A 17,093-nucleotide genomic window follows, 5' to 3' on the forward strand; every position below is an offset into this window, starting at 1 on the left:
TACTTGATTTTATTTTAGCCAGTCTTTGTTTTCTTTTTCTTCTTCTCCCTCCTAAAGTTGTGGTTTACAATATTTAGTTACTTTCTTAGCTGACCACATTATTAGTTGTTACACAGCTGAAAGTTACTAATACAGGAACCGTGTATATTTATTTTATGAGCAACTAACTGATTTTCAGTTCACTTTCTAATTTTCTGTTTGATTCATTTGGTTCAGAGTTTGGTTCTGGAGCCACTATTCTTAAGCCAGGCTCATGCATATAATTTAGGAAGCCCGTGAAACACCTGAAGTTCTATGGGGAAAAATGTGTAATTATGTGTGGTTTCCCCCTTTGAGAACCAGTCTACAGCCTCATGAACTTTCATAAGAAGTTTATGTCCCTGTCAAATGGGGATGATAACAGTGCCTCTCAAGGGGTCTGTTAAGGAAAAAGTGAGGAAACCCACACACAGGGTCAGTGCAGCCCTGGGGAAGGGTCAGTGCAGGGGCCTGTGTGAAGCAGGGGTGTGAGCACACAACTCGGAAGGTGGGGCTCACAGAACCACTTCTCAAATTTTTATGATTCCGAATCATAAAGTAAAATTTCTGAAAGGAGAAGATGGAGGAGAGCAACAGGTGGCAGAAGACTCTAGAACAGAAGATACTTTGTGGAACAGCATTTTTTTTTTTATGATTTTTTTAAATTAGTTTGTTTTCTATTTTTTAACTTTACAATATTGTATTTGTTTTGCCATACATTGACATGAATCCACCATGGGTGTACATGTTTTCCCCTTCCAGAACCCCCCTCTCACCTCCCTCCCCATCCCATCCCTCCGGGTCATCCCAGTGCACCAGCCTCGAGCACCCTGTATCATGCATTGAACCTGCACTGGCGATTCGTTTCACATATGATAATTTACCTGCTTCCAAGGCATTGAAGACATAGTTCTTGATACAAGTACTCATTTTGTTCAGGAGGCTCGTCTGACTTGACTCCAGCTTGGAGATCCCAGTCCTGGGCCCGTGGGCCATCTGGGTCTTTCTAATAATTTATTACTGATTTCTGCTTCTCTCTGCCCAGACCAGGGGCAGCAATGCTCTGCTGGGCCATGCCCACAGAGACAGCCCAGAGCAGCTGGGCACCCCTAAGGTTCTGATTAGCCTGCACCTCTCCCATCATCTCTCACCTCTGTCATCTTTGCGGAAAGCAGCACCACTGTGGAGTACGTGACATACCTGGAGATGCTGTCATGGGAATCCAAGCTGTCCATGCTGTGGGTGGTCTGAGTGCCTGCAGCAGTGCCAGCATGGTCGTCGATGCTGTCCAGTCCCAACTCCCTGGACAGGTTCATGATGTGGTACTGGTAGTACATGTGGATGCCCTCCTGGGTCGGGATGTTGCCCTGTGGACCGGGAGACACTGTCACAGCCCCGTGAAGACACTGGCACTTCTCAGTATGGACAACCCTCCGCCATCACGCACACTTGGAGCAGGATGAAAAGCCAAGCTAGTCAAGCTGAAGATTGACATCAACTCACTGTATTAATGGTACCAGATGCTACTGGGTCATGCTGAACAGGAAACCCTTCCTAGTTTAAGGCTTAAGATAGTCAAATGTATGAACTTGCAGTTGTGAAATTAATAAATCATGGGGATGCAATGGTGACTAGAGTTAATGATACTGTATAGTGTATTGAAAAGTTATTAAGAGAATAGATCTTCCAAGTCTTCACAAGAAAAAAAAATTATAACAGGTGTGGTGATGGAGGTTAACTAGACTTACTGGGGTTATCATTTTATAATATGCACAAATACAAAAGTTATTATGTTGTAAGCTTGAAATGAATAAAATGGTGTATGTCACCCACATCTCAAAAAATAAAATTAAAAAGAAATCCCTTCTCATATGTAGATAATTTTGATAAGTGAGAGTAACCTTTCCAGCTGTGAACTATTTTTTTCAAATGTAATCTATAAACCATCTATGGCTATGTTTTGTCTTAGCCGCTCAGTCATGTCCGACTCTTTGCCACCCCATGGACTGTGGCCCATCAAGCTCTTCTCTCCATGGGATTTCTCAGGCAAGAATATTGGAGTGGGTTGCCATTCCCTTCTCCAGGGAATCTTCCGGACTCAAAGATTGAACCCGGGTCTCCAGCATTGCAGGTGGGTTCTTTACCATCCGAGCCTCCAGGCGTGTATTTTCCCAATTTTCCCTATGAGACATTTCAGGTCAAACTTCTCAGACTAAAGCACATGATCCTGCATGAGACACAACAGAACCAGTGCATCTGGGGACCATGGTGACGAGAGGGGACAGAGTGAACATTCTGGCTGAGATCCCAGGACTCTGAGTGTGTGTGTGTGTGTGTGTGTGTGTGTGTGTGTGTGTGTGTGTGTGAGTGTGTGTGAGTGTGTGTGTGTGTGTGTGTGTGTGTGTGTGTGTGTGTGTGTGTGTGTGTGTGTGTGTGTGTGTGTGTGTGTGTAGCATGTATATTTTCATTTTGAGCATGGAACAGACTGAAATATATATATATATAAAGCAGAGGGGTTATGTGAATACTGGAGAGGAAGAATTTTGTCTGAGCCTCCATGGAGAATTGGACCCTGGCTTTCAGAACCTTTGTGACTCGGGCAGAAGTGAAGTAGGGTTGCAAGCAGGGCTACCTTCTTGATCTCTCTGGTTAGCATGCAGTGCTCTATCCTCAGGACGATGGAGATGTCAATGTACTGCCTGGAGATGGAGTTGAGCCACATTGTGAAACTGTCCACAACTGCCAGAAACAGGACCCAGGTGAACCTCAAAATATTAAAGATTCTCTTGATGGTGTTGTCTAGGAGGAAGAAGAGAACCTGATTTAAAGGGACATCACACCCTCAGTCATGGTGCTGTGTGTGGAGCAGTGGTGTTTTACCAAAGGCAGTCCTGCCTGGTTTTGTCCCTGACCCCAACATAGAGAGACAGGGCTGTGAAGAGGGGGGTGGGTGGGCACAGGCATGCAAGTGGTGGGCAGGGTTTTCTACACCTGCAGCAGCAGCTCCCAAACCAAACTCGGATAGAATTGTTAACTTTTGGTCAAAGCATCAGTCGGAACATGTCCATATAGAGACACCAGGTCTGATAAGAAGTACAGCCTGCACTCAAGGATATTTGCTACTGGCCAGAAACAGTCTGTACCTATCCAGGTAACTGGGTCCTTTAACACTTTTCTTTTTGTTGATTCTGTTGGTTCAGTAAGACTCTCATGTTTCCCACTGCAGCTGAATTGCAGTCGAACACCTTTCAAAGGTATTTTGTACAGAATTTAGACCACACACTAAGACTCTATCCAAACTCCTGAATCATCTTCTTCGTATGTATTTAATGACACCAAGCTGGGCTAATTATAAAATTCTGCCTGTGTGGTCAGTCCTCTCCAAACCATAGGAGCCCTGAGATGCCCACTGACCCTGGGCAACCTCCTTCCTCTCAGCTGTCACTGGGATCCACCTGGGGAGCTGTGTGTGAACAGCTCACTTCTAATGCTCATCTCTACCCTCAAGTGGCCATGTAGATTTGGGAAAGTTGGCTACTTTTTCTCTGCCTTGTTTTTTTTTTCTCTGTTAAGTGAGGAAGATAGTTTTGAGGGAGTTGAACAAGCTACTGTGTGTAAAGCTTATGGAGAAGGAGACAAGCTATTTGAAGTGTGGGGCACTGTTACCAGGAAAAGGTTTGCAGAAATAACAGGGTGTTGGCCCACAGACAGCAAGCCGATTGTCTGGACGTGGAGGCCCGCTTCAAGGACTGTGCCTCTGAGGGCTTAGAGAACCTTTGGAAGTCTTGTTTTGTGTCAACAGATGGCATGCGTGGATGTATTTGTGTCCAGCACAAAAGAGCCTGAACATCCTGCCTGTGGGTAAGTGGTGCACTCAGGACCGCCAGCCCCAAGGGAGAGGAAGCCACGTGTCTGTGGGGCCAGAGAGGCATGTGGCTTCACTGAGTTCAGAGGCTTTTGTTTCTCTCTCTCTTTTTTTCCTGATGGAGAAATCTTCCCCCCGAGTCTCAGGCTCTGTGAAGCCCACATGGCACCAGGCCTGGGCTGGGGCTCAGAAGATGTGAGCTCTTTCCCTGACTATGTGGAGTCCTGAGCAAACATGCTGGAATTCAGGTTTCTTCCCTAAAAGGAGGAGTCAGCACAAGCCCTGGAGGCTGCTCATTTCCCAGCTGTACTTACCTCTCATGCATGCTCACTCGCTTCAGTTGTGTCCAACTCTGTGCAACCCTGTGGACTGTAGCCTGCAGGCTCCTCTGTCCATGGGATTTTCCAGGCAAGAATACTGGAGTGGGTTGCCATTTCCTCCTCCAAGGGATCTTCCCCACCCAGGGATTGAAATTACCTCTCACTTCACTCTTTTTCCATGCCTTCTAAATGCCAATATTTTTTGTGCCTCTATGCTGATGGTTTTCCTGGGACATTTATGATTTGCTTCCCAACCCCCTTTCATAGGCATTTGGGTAAAGGATTTTACACATGGACTCTAATCTGAATCTCATCCCACAGTGCAAAGGTAGGTCTGATTTTCGGAGTCCCTTTGCAGTTTCACTAGAGATGCGATTTCAAGGGATGCTGATGATTGAGTCACAGTCCAGAAACAGGATTTAATTCACTGTTTCCAGGCAGCCTTCTTCACGCACCATCTGGGCAAGAAACATGCTCCACCCGACCCCCGCCCCCATTTCCCCTGCTGATGGGCATCGTCACTTTGTTACCTGGTCCATCAGACTTCTTTTTGACTGGCTCATCCTCCCGGTCTTTCCACTACACAGGACCTGACAAGAGTGTTAAATAAACATGAGTTACAATCTTTCCGGGTAAACTAATGCTGACGCTACACTTCTGGACTCAGAGGAATTTTATAATGAAATCTGGGATATTCCGCCTATTTGAAGAGTTCCCATGGAAGAGTTGTCAGAATTCTGAGCTTTCAGATTCTCCTTACTTGACTTCAGAATGAGAATTGTGGAGTCGGGCATGGTAAACCGAATTGTTTGGCCAAATCTTTCCTGCTTCCTGTTGTTTAATGGCTTGTGAGTGGAGAGTGGTTTTTATATTTTTAATAGCCAAAAAAAGAATAATATTTTATGCATATGAAAATTATATACAATTCAAATTTTAGTGGAACATAGCCATGTCCACTTGGGGACGTACCATCCGAATCTGCTCCAAGAAGGCAGGGTGAGTTCCAGCAGGAATTTACAGTGCAAAGCTTATCATATTTACTATCCAGCCCTTTATAGAAAAACTGTGCTGACTGCTGTTACATACTATGAAGTTGTAATTTTGATCACCTTGAGGATCAAAATACAGAACCCAGAAACATACCTAAGAATAAATGGGAGATTAACACTGTCAAAAGGAGCATTTAAATTAATAGAAAAAGAAAGATTCATTTACCAAACAGGCTTAGCATAATAGATCTCTACTTCAAAGAATAATAAAAATTCAAAAGGTAAATAAAATTAAGAGGAAATACAAGAAAACATATGCATAACATCTGGGGGAAAGGTTTTCTTAAGCGAGATGAAAACACAGAAACTGCAAAAAGAAACCAGTCCTACCTGACATCAGAAAAATTAAACATTGTTTAGAAAACATACACCATGAACTAAAAGATAAGCACTGGGTTGGAAAAAAAGATACTTGTAACACATAAAAAAGAATAATATTCTTAACATAAATATCTCTCAGATTAATAAAGACAATCCAATAGAATATTATGAAATGTGATAAAAATGTTGAAATCTTGGCTTTGAAAGTAAAATTTATTTACTTTCATATTCAATTTTTTTATTTTAATATTTACCAAGAAAATATGAAATAAAAATGTTCAACCTTATTAGTTCCATTAGTCCATGGAATTCTCCAGGGAAGAATACTGGAGTGGGTTGCCATTTCCTTCTCCAGGGGATCTTCCCGACCCAGGGATCGAACCCAGGTCTCCTGAATTGCAGGCAGATTCTTTACCATCTGAGCCACCAAGGAAGCTCCCCCACAAAACCAAGAAAATATGAAATAAAAAATATTCAACTTTATTAGTTAGGAAAATTCAAATGAAAATAAAAGCCGTTTGTCATCCTTGATAAAGACACATGATAAAAAGAGTAGTAACAGCCCATAGGACAAGGCTCCAGGAAAATAGGCATTCCTACGCCTCATACAGAGGAGTTTAAATTTCTAAAACCTCTTGGGAAAATGTTTATTAAAGTAAAAAAATAAAAGCACCCACTTTAACACAGACATTCCACTTCTGATTATCTATTTTGGGGAAAGTGTGTATTCATCCTGCTTTTGCCATTTAAACACACACACACACATACACACACACACATGACTACATATGAATTTTTGTGTGAGGAAATCTATTATAGTGTTATTCATTGTGGCAAAAATCTAGAAGCAAACCTTATATCCATTAGTGATGGAGGAGTTGGATAAATTATGTATATCCATGTTACAGAATATTTTGCAGCTATTAAAAATGATGATATAGTTTTATAAATACTTAATTGGAGAAGTGTTCATGATATATTGCTAATGAACATACAGGAGAATCTGTGCAGCATGGACTTATTTTTGAATCAAAGGAAACAGTGCCTGCCCAAAGGTATGTATAGCCGGGAAAGGGGTTGAAGAGATGGTGCCTTAGGATAGCTTTCCAGGCTATACTGCATCCACTTCCTTACTGCTTGACTTGCTACTTCCTCAGTGTCTTAATTTTGCTTTTTTAAACCAATCAAGTAAAATAAAACGAAAGTTACAGGAGGTAGCAGGGAGCAGAATGGTCAAAAAAGAGAACAGCTTTGCAATTAGAGCTCCATTAGAAGTTATGTTTTCCTTTTCTTTTCTTGTTTGAATACACTTGTAATTTCACAAAGAATCAATATACACATTTCCTTTGTAAAGAATTAAAATATAACAAGCCTGAAGTTTTCTTTAATCCTACCCCTTACTCTCAGCCTCCCCACCTCTTCTGCCATAAGTCACCACAGCGATTAACTGGCTACATTTTCTTCCCAATCTTTTCCTTATGCATTTATACACAATTACATACATCCATTAAAAATGCAAAACATTGTCTGGAGGCACTGTGGTTTCCTTCATTTCATAAGTGGTTTCATAATGTCCATGCCAGTTTGCAACAAATGCTTTTCACTTTACAGTATGTCAGGAATTGTTCTCCATGTCAGTTCAAAGTAATTCATTTTGTTTTTTAAACTACTAAATAGTTTGCTGTAATATACTGGTCACATCATTTACTTGCTTCTTCTTTATGTGGGCATTTAGGATATTTCCAAATTTTCGTTAGTGATAATAATGTTTGATGAATATTCTTAGACACATGTGCTTGTGAATGTGAAAAAAGTGAAAGTCACTCAGTCGTGTCCAACTCTTTGTGACCCCATGGACTGTAGCCCACCAGGGTCCTCTGTCCATAGAATTCTCCAGGCAAGAATACTGGAATGGGTAGCCGTTCCCTTCTCCAGGGGATCTTCCAAAACCAGGGATCGAACCCAGGTCTCTCGCATTGCAAGTGGATTCTTTACCAGCTGAGCTACCAGGGCAGCCCACGTGTGCTTGTGAAGCCATACACCTGGAGGGGGGATGGATCTCTGGTAAGAGACGCACACTTAAATTTTCAGATTGACATCTGCTCTCCAAAGTGGAGGTGCTGCTTTACAATACCACAGACAGGTATGCCTCCTCTAGCTTCAAACAGAGCTATGTTTACATTCTTGCTAATCCAATTGATTAAAAAAACAGAATGTCAAAATATTTAGTTTGCATTTCTCATACTGAGCTACTTAGCAAAACTGAGCTCCTTTTGGCTGTTTCTATTTTCTGATCTTGAATTACTTTTCATACCCATTCATTCACTGGGCTGAATTTTTCTTTTGCTGACTCTGAGAAGTTCTTAATATAGCCAGAACACTGACCTTTAGTCTGATATATGATGAAAACACTTTTCCTGAGCTCCCCACGTGCTTTTTGTTTCGGTGTGTTTGTTGTCACTTCCTCCAGTTACAAACGTGTTTCTATCATGTTTTTTAATGAATTGATAGTGTTGAGTACAGCACTGGTAGGTATGTTCCATTTTTGGTCCCTGACTGCTCTTTAAGTGTGGTTTCCCTCTTTTTTCTTAATCAAATTTCTAAGGTTCATCTTTCTTATTTTCTAAGAGCAGCTTTTCACTTAATGGTCACATCGTCTTCTATTTCTTTTCGATGACTTAATATCCACCTAAAAATTATTATTTTGCTTCTACTTTCATTGGGTTTATTTTGCTTCTATCTCTCTTTCCATTTTATAAAATGTGCCTCAACTTAAATCCATGTTTTAATTTATTACACGACCTGAGAAATTAAGGGCAATAAAAGTCTTTGTGCTCTTTAGACATTAAAAATTTCATTCCTCCCAAGCTTGTCCCCTGTCTGACAGCTGCAGCCCTCTCCATCACTCACCCTCCCCAGATTCTTTTCTGTTCTTCTCTTGCAGATCTTATTTTCTCTTTGTGCCTCTGTCAGAGTGCTGTCTTAGGGTCAGTAATCCAGGCTTGATAAACAAACTGAAGGGAGAAAGTTTCATTATTTTCTGAATTAAAAAAAAATTATTTTAATTGGAGGCTACTTTACAATTTTTAATAAATTGAATTAAAGAAAAAGGGACCAACACCAAGCTTCCTGACTTTCAGAAATATATATATTTTTTCTCTCAACATGAATTAAATCTCCCTTTCTCACATCTCTCAATATACTGAGCTGACCAGTTCTCACTGGCTATGAAATAAAATATGAAAATAGATGTTGCAGGCATGTATTTTGTTCAGTATCAGACAATCATGAGATTCTCTGGAACCACGAACACCCACCTCTCCCCCACCCCCCCATTCTACTACACCTCTGACACTTAGCTCCTGATTCCCTCTTGTGACACACACTAGGCATAAGCTAGAAGCCTGGCTAAGTGTCATTCATTTTCTCCCAGCACAAATAAAGTTTGAGTCAAGACTGAAACATCTTCTATTCATTTACTTTGGGAAATTACTTTTGCATGTTTGATACTTTCTCTTGTAAGTAACAACTATTACCAGCAACTTGAGAAAGAGCTTTGTAGATTGATCAGTATTTGGAGAGGAAAGATAACGTGCTGTGAAGGTCAAGGGGTTATTTCAGAATGGGGTGGAAGGAGAACAGGGGAGATTTAGGTTGCTTTCTGTCATTTTCGTTCAAGAGCTGAAAATAGTTGCATTAATACATGACAACCAATAACCACAACAGAGCAATTCTGAATGTGCCACCCACCAACACTGTCCCAAGTCATGCAGAAGGAACAGAAAGAAAACCCTGACGTGCAAAGTCAGCCATCCACAACCATGAAGCTGGGCAGCATGCTCAGTGTGTACCCACAAACACACCTGGTCTCAGGGAAGCTGGGATTCTATCATAAAGATAAAGGAACAGGGGCGCTTGTAAACCCTAACACTTTCATTTTATTCTATATAGATTCCTGGAATCCCTGAAAAACACAGTGTAAAAAAACCACTGGCATCGTAGAAGTAAAGAGGGGTTCAACTTTTCCATCCTTGGAAATGTAAAGGTCATGGGTTACTAGGTCAGAGCATTTCCTCACAGGTAAAAATCTGAATCTTATGGGCCATTCACAAACATACAAGATTTGTATAGTTTCTGAATAATAAACCCAGGAGGCAAAAAAGTTATCCTAGTTTATGCCAGAAACATATTTTGAAAAGTAAAGATGAATTGCAACTTCAAGAAGCACAGGAAAAAGGAATTTATGGTTGATGTTTATTGAGCATGTTAACTGGAGATTCTATTAATAATATCTCTGAGGTTTAGGTCGTTAATAGGCAAACTCGTTTCAGCAAAATATTGATTTTTTTTAAAAGAATCTGAACTGTTAAATACAAGAGATTTTCAGGCTTAAGAAATACACACTGTGACATTTCATTAAAATAGTGTTATTTCAATATTGCTTTTGGATAATGCAAAATGCCAAAGTGGAAAATAAGAAAGTGATTCAGGATTTGTGAGTGTACTAGGTGTATACTCTTCTGCTCTGTAGAAAAATGAAACCCCTGGGAGATGAGAGAGGGGAGGACAGAGCAGGGGAGGGTTTAGGAAAGAATTGAAGGTATCTTGTAGAAAGGGCTCTGGCCACACAGATGATGCCTCATTAAAAGAGGGTTCCTGGTTCTACACGTGGTCCTTCAAGGATTTGAAGAAAGAAGGAAAGGGAAGGATCTTAGGACAAGTCCTCATTTGTAGGAAATTGATCTTCATGTCCATGTTTGGAAGTACAAATATTTTATTGCCCCAGGAACATTGGACCGAGGATCAGGCCAACTATTTCCGGGAAAAGTTGATGATGAAGGATGAAGAGGAAGCATCCTGATTCTTACTGAGTTAAGACACCGAATTAAGTTTCTTTCTGAAATGTCTCAATTCTGAAGTCTCAGTGGTAACTACCACTCAGTGTCACGGATATCTCTGGAGAACAGACACATGAAGAACTAATCTTGTGTAGAAAAACACGTGAAAATGTGCATGAATGACATCAGCTTCTCCTGGGTACTGGCTAGTCTGCTGCTGCCACTAGCCTGTACCCAACTTCATCTCAGAGTCCACCCTCAGTGATTTCACCTTAAATGTCAGGGAAATGGGATTCCTTTTACTGAAAACTTCTTACGCAAAAAGCATTTACTTTTTGAAACAGGAGATGACTTTACTGAAGTGGAGATCTTTAACCGAAGTTGGTTAAGTTTTCTAAAGTGTTTTTTAATCCAGTTGTGATCCAGAACTTTATGTTGTTGGTAAGAAGACAATTTTTTAACTAAGATGCGGGATAATCACATTGTAATCTTTCATATAAATTCTTAAACGTGAATGGAAAGACACATAAGGCAGTCATAAAAGGGGAAAAGAAAAGAAACCCAAGGAAGTAGCAACAGGGAATATTAAACTAAAACTCAGAATCCTGGCATTTTAAAAAGGGAAGAAGCCCAGGGGTCTAGACCCTGCTATGCAAGGCAGAGTGGCTTTTCGGCTTCACCTGAGAGCTTGAGAAAAATCTAGAATTTCAGGTCCCTCTGGACCTGATGAATTTAAATAACCTGCGTTTAAATAAGACCCCCAGGTGAAAGGTGAGAAGTGATGGTCTCCCTCTCTAGCCACACCCTTGTGGAGCATTTTACTAGTGTAAGTGTCTGCTCCAGTTTAAGGCAGGGGAAGCGGCTTTCTATAAAGCACAAGAGTAGTGAGTCACTATTTATGATTTCCAATAATGAAATGACCACAGCAGAGGTAGCTAGATATTTTGTTGTGTGTTGGGTGAATTAACAAATAACTGTAGCAGTTCATTCAGCTGTGTCTCTGACGATGTGGACTGCTGGAGGCTGGGTGGACCATCCACAGCAGCTCAGGCCAGTGAAGAGAGATACTGAACTCAGGCAGAAGATGCCAGAAGAGAACAATTTAGGAAGATAGAGGCTTAACAGGGAGCCCGAAAAGAGACTGAGCAAAACAAGTCGTTCTTTCCTGACTGCAATTTTACCAGCTTTCTGAGAAAATGGTCATATTTTGACACACCATATCTGATACACACAACCAGACGTGACCCTTTTAACATGAGACGTCACTTGGGCAGAACTACGAGAAGATTTGTATCTGCATTTTCTCTTTCTATTTTTTAATCAATTCTGATGCCAACTGAAAAACAAGAATCATCATAATAAAGAATTTGGCTTCTCAGAACGATTTTTGGAAAAGATTGCCCAATATTTTAAATTCTTCTCATTCCTTCATTGTAAGATGTATAGAACAGGGAAAACACAGATGTGGGGCAGCGGGGTCTGCCCATCTAAAGGTCTATGGAGTGGAGGGCCACACACCACACATCAGTAAAATGTCAAATACCTTTGCAGCTCTGATTAAATACTAAAGAATAGTTTGGGGAAGTTTAATGATAGACTTTGGCAAGGCTAAAATGGCTGACACAAACTTCCCAATAGCTCTCTACAAAGAAGGACAAAGCAAGAGTAATTAGTAGAAAAAAACCCCAAAACCAATCACTAAATGTAAGACATCAGTATGAGTTTGGCTCTACAATTATACCAAATGGGTTAAAATGTGCTCATTGCTGAATGTGGAATAAAATGTGCCTTGTTTGTAGGTTAGGAGTAAAGAAAATGATTTATCATTCATGTAATCTGTCAAAATGGTGAAGACAACCTGCTCTCTCCTCTGCTGCCTGATGAGTGAGGATTAAAGGAAACTTGTTGGAATAAAAATAAAGAAGTCAAGTCATTAGTGTTGGATAAGCCAGCTATACACATGCACACGCTGTCATCAAGAAAAACACGCAGGCAGCAATGGGGTAAGTGAGAGAGCATCATCAGAGCAAGGTGTCCCCACAAACAATTTAGTTCTTCACTTTCACTGGGAAGACAGCGTGGAGGTAAGCTGGCAGCTTGGGAAGACCTGGCCAGCAAGCAGACACTAGCCTTGTGTACACATCATAAGACTGGCCGGATGTCCATCTGTGTGCCTTGTAGTTTAACAATAGGTAAAGAACAGTCCTATGTCTGCTCCCTTCTAATGGCAAATTGGAAGTGGTCAAACAGGAGATGGCAAGAGTGAACATCGACATTCCAGGAATCAGCGAACTAAGATGGACTGGAATGGGTGAATTTAACTCAGATGACCATTATATCTATGACTGTGGGCAGGAATCCCTTAGAAGAAATAGAATAGCCATCATAGTCAACAAAAGAGTATGAAATGCAGTACTTGGATGCAATCTCAAAAACGACAGAATGATCTTTGTTCGTTTCTAAGGCAAACCATTCAATATCACGGTAATCCAAGTCTATGCTCCAACCAGTAATGATGAAGAAGCTGAAGTTGAATGGTTTTATGAAGACCTACAAGACCTTTTAGAACTAACACCCAAAAAAGATGACCTATTCTTTATAGGGGACTGGAATGCAAAAGTAGGAAGTCAAGAAACACCTGGAGTAACAGGCAAATTTGGCCTTGGAGGAAAGAAATGAAGCAGAGCAAAGGCTAATAGAGTTTTGCCAAGAAAACGCACTGGTCATGGCAAACACCCTCTTCCAACAACACAAGAGAAGACCCTACACATGGATGTCACCAGATGGTCAACACCGGAATCAGACTGATTATATTCTTTGCAGCCAAAGATGGAGAAGCTCTATACAGTCAGCAAAAACAAGACCAGAAGCTGACTGTGGCTCGGATCATGAACTCCTTATTTCCAAATTCAGACTTAAATTGAAGAAAGTGGGGAAAACACTAGACCATTCAGGTATGACCTAAATCAAATCCCTTATGAGTATACAGTGGAAGTGAGAAATAGATTTAAGGGACTAGATCTGATACAGTGCCTGATGAAATATGGATGGAGGTTTGTGACATTGTACAGAAGACAGGAATCAAGACCATCCCCAAGAAAAAGAAATGCAGAAAAGCAAAATGGCTGCCTGAGGAGGCCTTACAAATAGCTGTGAAAAGAAGAGAAGCGAAAAGCAAAGGAGAAAAGGAAAGATATTCCCATCTGAATGCAGAGTTCCAAAGAATAGCAAGGAGAGATAAGAAAGCCGTCCTCAGTCACCAATGCAAAGAAATAGGGGAAAACAACAGAATGGGAAAGACTAGAGCTCTCTTCAAGAAAATTAGACATACCAAGGGAACATTTCATGCAAAGATGGGCTCAATAAAGGATAGAAATGGTATGGATCTAACAGAAGCAGAAGATACTAAGAAGAAGTAGCAAGAACACACAGAAGAATTTTACAAAAAAGATCTTCACAACCGAGATAACCATGATGGTGTGATCACTCACCTAGGGCCAGACATCCTGGAATGTGAAGTCAAGTGGGTCTTAGGAACCATCACTAGGAACAAAGCTAGTGGAGGTGATGGAATTCCAGTTGAGCTATTTCAAATCCTAAAAGATGATGCTGTGAAAGTGCTGCACTTAATATGCCAGCAAATTTGGAATACTCAGCAGCGGCCACAGGACTGGAAAAGGTCAGTTTTCATTCCAATCCCTAAGAAAGGCAATGGCAAAGAATGCTCAAACTACCGCACAATTGCACTCATCTCACACACTAGTAAAGTAATGGCTCAACATTCTCCAAGACAAGCTTCAGCAATACATGAACCGTGAACTTCCAGATGTTCAATCTGGTTTTAGAAAAGGCAGAGGAACCAGAGATCAAATTGCCAACATCCAATGGATCATTGAAAAAGCAAGAGAGTTCCAGAAAAACATGTACTTCTGTTTTACTGACTATGCCAAAGCCTTTGACTGTGTGGATCACAAGAAACTGTGGAAAATTCTGAAAGAGATGGGAATACCAGACCACCTGACCTGCCTCTTGAGAAACCTGTATGCAGGTCAGGAAGCAACATTTAGAACTGGACATGGAACAACAGACTGGTTCCAAATAGGAAAAGGAGTACGTCAAGGCTGTATATTGTCACCCTGCTTATTTAACTTATATGCAGAGTACATCAAGAGAAACGCTGGGCTAGAGGAAGCACAAGCAAGATTGCCGGGAGAAATATCAATAACCTCAGATATGCAGATGACACCACCCTTATGGCAGAAAGTGAAGAAGAACTAAAGAGCCTCTTGATGAAAGTGAAAGAGGAGAGTGAAAAAGTTGGCTTAAAGCTCAACAATCAGAAAACTAAGATCATGGCATTCGGTCCCATCACTTCATGGCAAATAGATGGGGAAACATTGGAAACAGTGGCTTATTTTATTTCGGGGGGTCCAAAATCACTGTAGATGGTAACTGCAATCATGAAATTAAAAGATGGTTACTCCTTGGAAGGAAAGGTATGACCAACCTAGACAGCATATTAAAAAGCAGACATTACTTTGCCAACAAAGGTCCATCTAGTCAAGGTTATGGTTTTTCCAGTGGTCATGCATGGATGTGCGAGTTGGACTGTGAAGAAAGCTGAGCGCTGAAGAATTGATGCTTTTGAACTGTGGTGTTGGAGAAGACTCTTGAGAGTCCCTTGGACTGCAAGGAGATCCAACCACTCCATCCTAAATTAGGAGATCAGTCCTGGGTGTTCATTGGAAGGACTGATGCTGAAGCTGAAGCTCCAATACTTTGGCCACCTGATGCGAAGAGCTGACTCATTGGAAAAGACCCTGATGCTGGGAAAGGTTGAGGGCAGGAGGAGAAGGGGACAACAGAGGTTGAGATGGTTGGATGGCATGACCGACTCAAAGGACATTGGTTTGGGTAGACTCCGGGAGTTGGTGATGGACAGGGAGGCCTGGCGTGCTGCGGTTCATGGGGTCACAACGAGTCAGACCCGACTGAGCGACTGAACTGAACTGAACTGAATGGAAATCTATTGAGTTTTCATCCCATATGTAACTCTACTGACAAGCCCACATCTTTAACAAACACTGATGATACAATTGCTGGATACATGCTACTAGGCTGGTGACTCATATCACTGAGAATGATATGGCAGGTTCTGAAAAAGAGATGCAGTTAAACTGAGAATGTCAAAACTGGGCTGGAGGTTTTCATGATTTTAATACTGTCTAAAATCTTTAGAAGTACAAAGGGAACTGATTTTCAAAATTCGAAATGACGGTTTCAAAACAAAGTGAGGATTTTATTTTCGTGGTCAGCTATTTCACCTGTGGAACTAGAAGTTCACTCAAGTGATCCAAAACTTGAAAGGAAGTACACCCAGGGTAGCCTTAATTTTGTTTAGAGCATCAAAAATTTTTTATGCAAATGAACAGCTGGCTGGACCAGTGCCCTTGCAGGAATTCTGGCAGTAACAATTGCAATGCTGACAGCAAGCGGCAGGACAGGACAGTGAGAACCACGTGACTTCAGATGTGAACTAGAACCTCTGGGAGCTACCACGTATAACCACGGCAGAGGAAGTCGAGGTCTGTGGTCAAGGTCTGTCAGAAAGAAAACCTCTTCAACCCACCAAGGCTGTGACGTCCTTATTCCCATAGTTACCTGGAAAGCTGACCTCCGGGGGGGCTCTTCGTCTTCCTTTTTTAATTCTTCCTCTTCCTCCTCTTCACTATCCGTTTCAAACAAACAGTAATCTCTACTCCTGACCACTAAGTAAAACAAAATATGCAGTTATTTCTTAGAAGAAATATGAGACAGTTGGGGGCATATTTATGAAATGCCCCCCATAGACACATAAATTCTCCATCAAAGGCATCAGTGGGGAGGAGAAAACAGGAGACGGGGAGGCCTCACTCTGGGCTGAGCTGCATGGTCTGTGGAGGCCATTGAGGAGACCTGGCTGCTGCTGGGTTCATCTGGCATTTTCTTCCTTCCTCACAGGAAATTGTACATTTATGCACCAGATCAAGCCTGCAGCAACCAGTTCTGTTACCAGGATGGCCCAGAAGACTGAAAACTATCATCATGTCACAGTTCAGCACTTCGGGACCTCAGACAAGGTCAAAGTGAAGCGGAAGCTTCAGTGTTATCTGAATGGGTTCAAATTGCTATGGCAAAGCTAATTGGGATGATTAGGGACCAGGAGTCAGTGTCACCACCTTCTGCTTCACTGTATACTGTGCAGACACAGGCCATAACACAGGCTGCAAGGCATTTGAAAGAGGTTTTTTTTTTTTTTTTTAAATCACACATTATCATGAGGAGGAAATGGGCAAATAACATAAAAAAGAAAAGAAAAGAAAAGAAAAAAAGCACAATCACAAAAACACCACCACCACACTCTGGCTGTTTCTACTCGTAGGCTAGGACAGAAAGAGCCAGGCGGACATGATCCATACGGTTTAGCATTGTTAGGCTTCTGGTCAACAAGGAGCCCCCCAGTTGCTTAGTGAAATTTGAGGAGAAGTGTACTGACCACAAGACACAAAGCACAAACTGTATGGATGGTCCTTGCCTGGAATTTTCCTTGCAAAGACATATTACGTCTTAAGCACAGGGGCAGTCTAGAGAGCCGAAATGTTCAGAGAGCTCAAGAAGTTTGAGAATGGAATCTTTATCAGTT

General features: G+C 41.5%; 1 protein-coding gene and 1 pseudogene across 2 annotated transcripts in view; one reads left to right on the forward strand and one right to left on the reverse strand.

Moving 5' to 3' along the window:
* LOC145536642 (uncharacterized) overlaps positions 1 to 17,093 on the forward strand; it is a 169,838-nt gene that overhangs the window by 79,182 nt on the left and 73,563 nt on the right. The window lies entirely within an intron of this gene.
* Positions 1 to 17,093, reverse strand: part of LOC145536644 (piezo-type mechanosensitive ion channel component 2-like) — a 79,646-nt pseudogene that overhangs the window by 14,715 nt on the left and 47,838 nt on the right. Inside the window, exons 16-20 of the transcript XR_014075942.1 lie at positions 16,073 to 16,179; positions 8,503 to 8,587; positions 4,734 to 4,793; positions 2,651 to 2,817; positions 1,219 to 1,385 (exon numbers count right to left, since the gene is read on the reverse strand). The product of XR_014075942.1 is annotated as a piezo-type mechanosensitive ion channel component 2-like (transcript). The remainder of the gene's footprint in view (positions 1 to 1,218; positions 1,386 to 2,650; positions 2,818 to 4,733; positions 4,794 to 8,502; positions 8,588 to 16,072; positions 16,180 to 17,093) is intronic.

Source organism: Giraffa tippelskirchi, chromosome X (assembly GCF_054371585.1).
Source record: "Giraffa tippelskirchi isolate mGirTip1 chromosome X, T2T-mGirTip1v1.2.pri, whole genome shotgun sequence".
NCBI classification, from domain to species: Eukaryota; Metazoa; Chordata; class Mammalia; order Artiodactyla; family Giraffidae; genus Giraffa; species Giraffa tippelskirchi.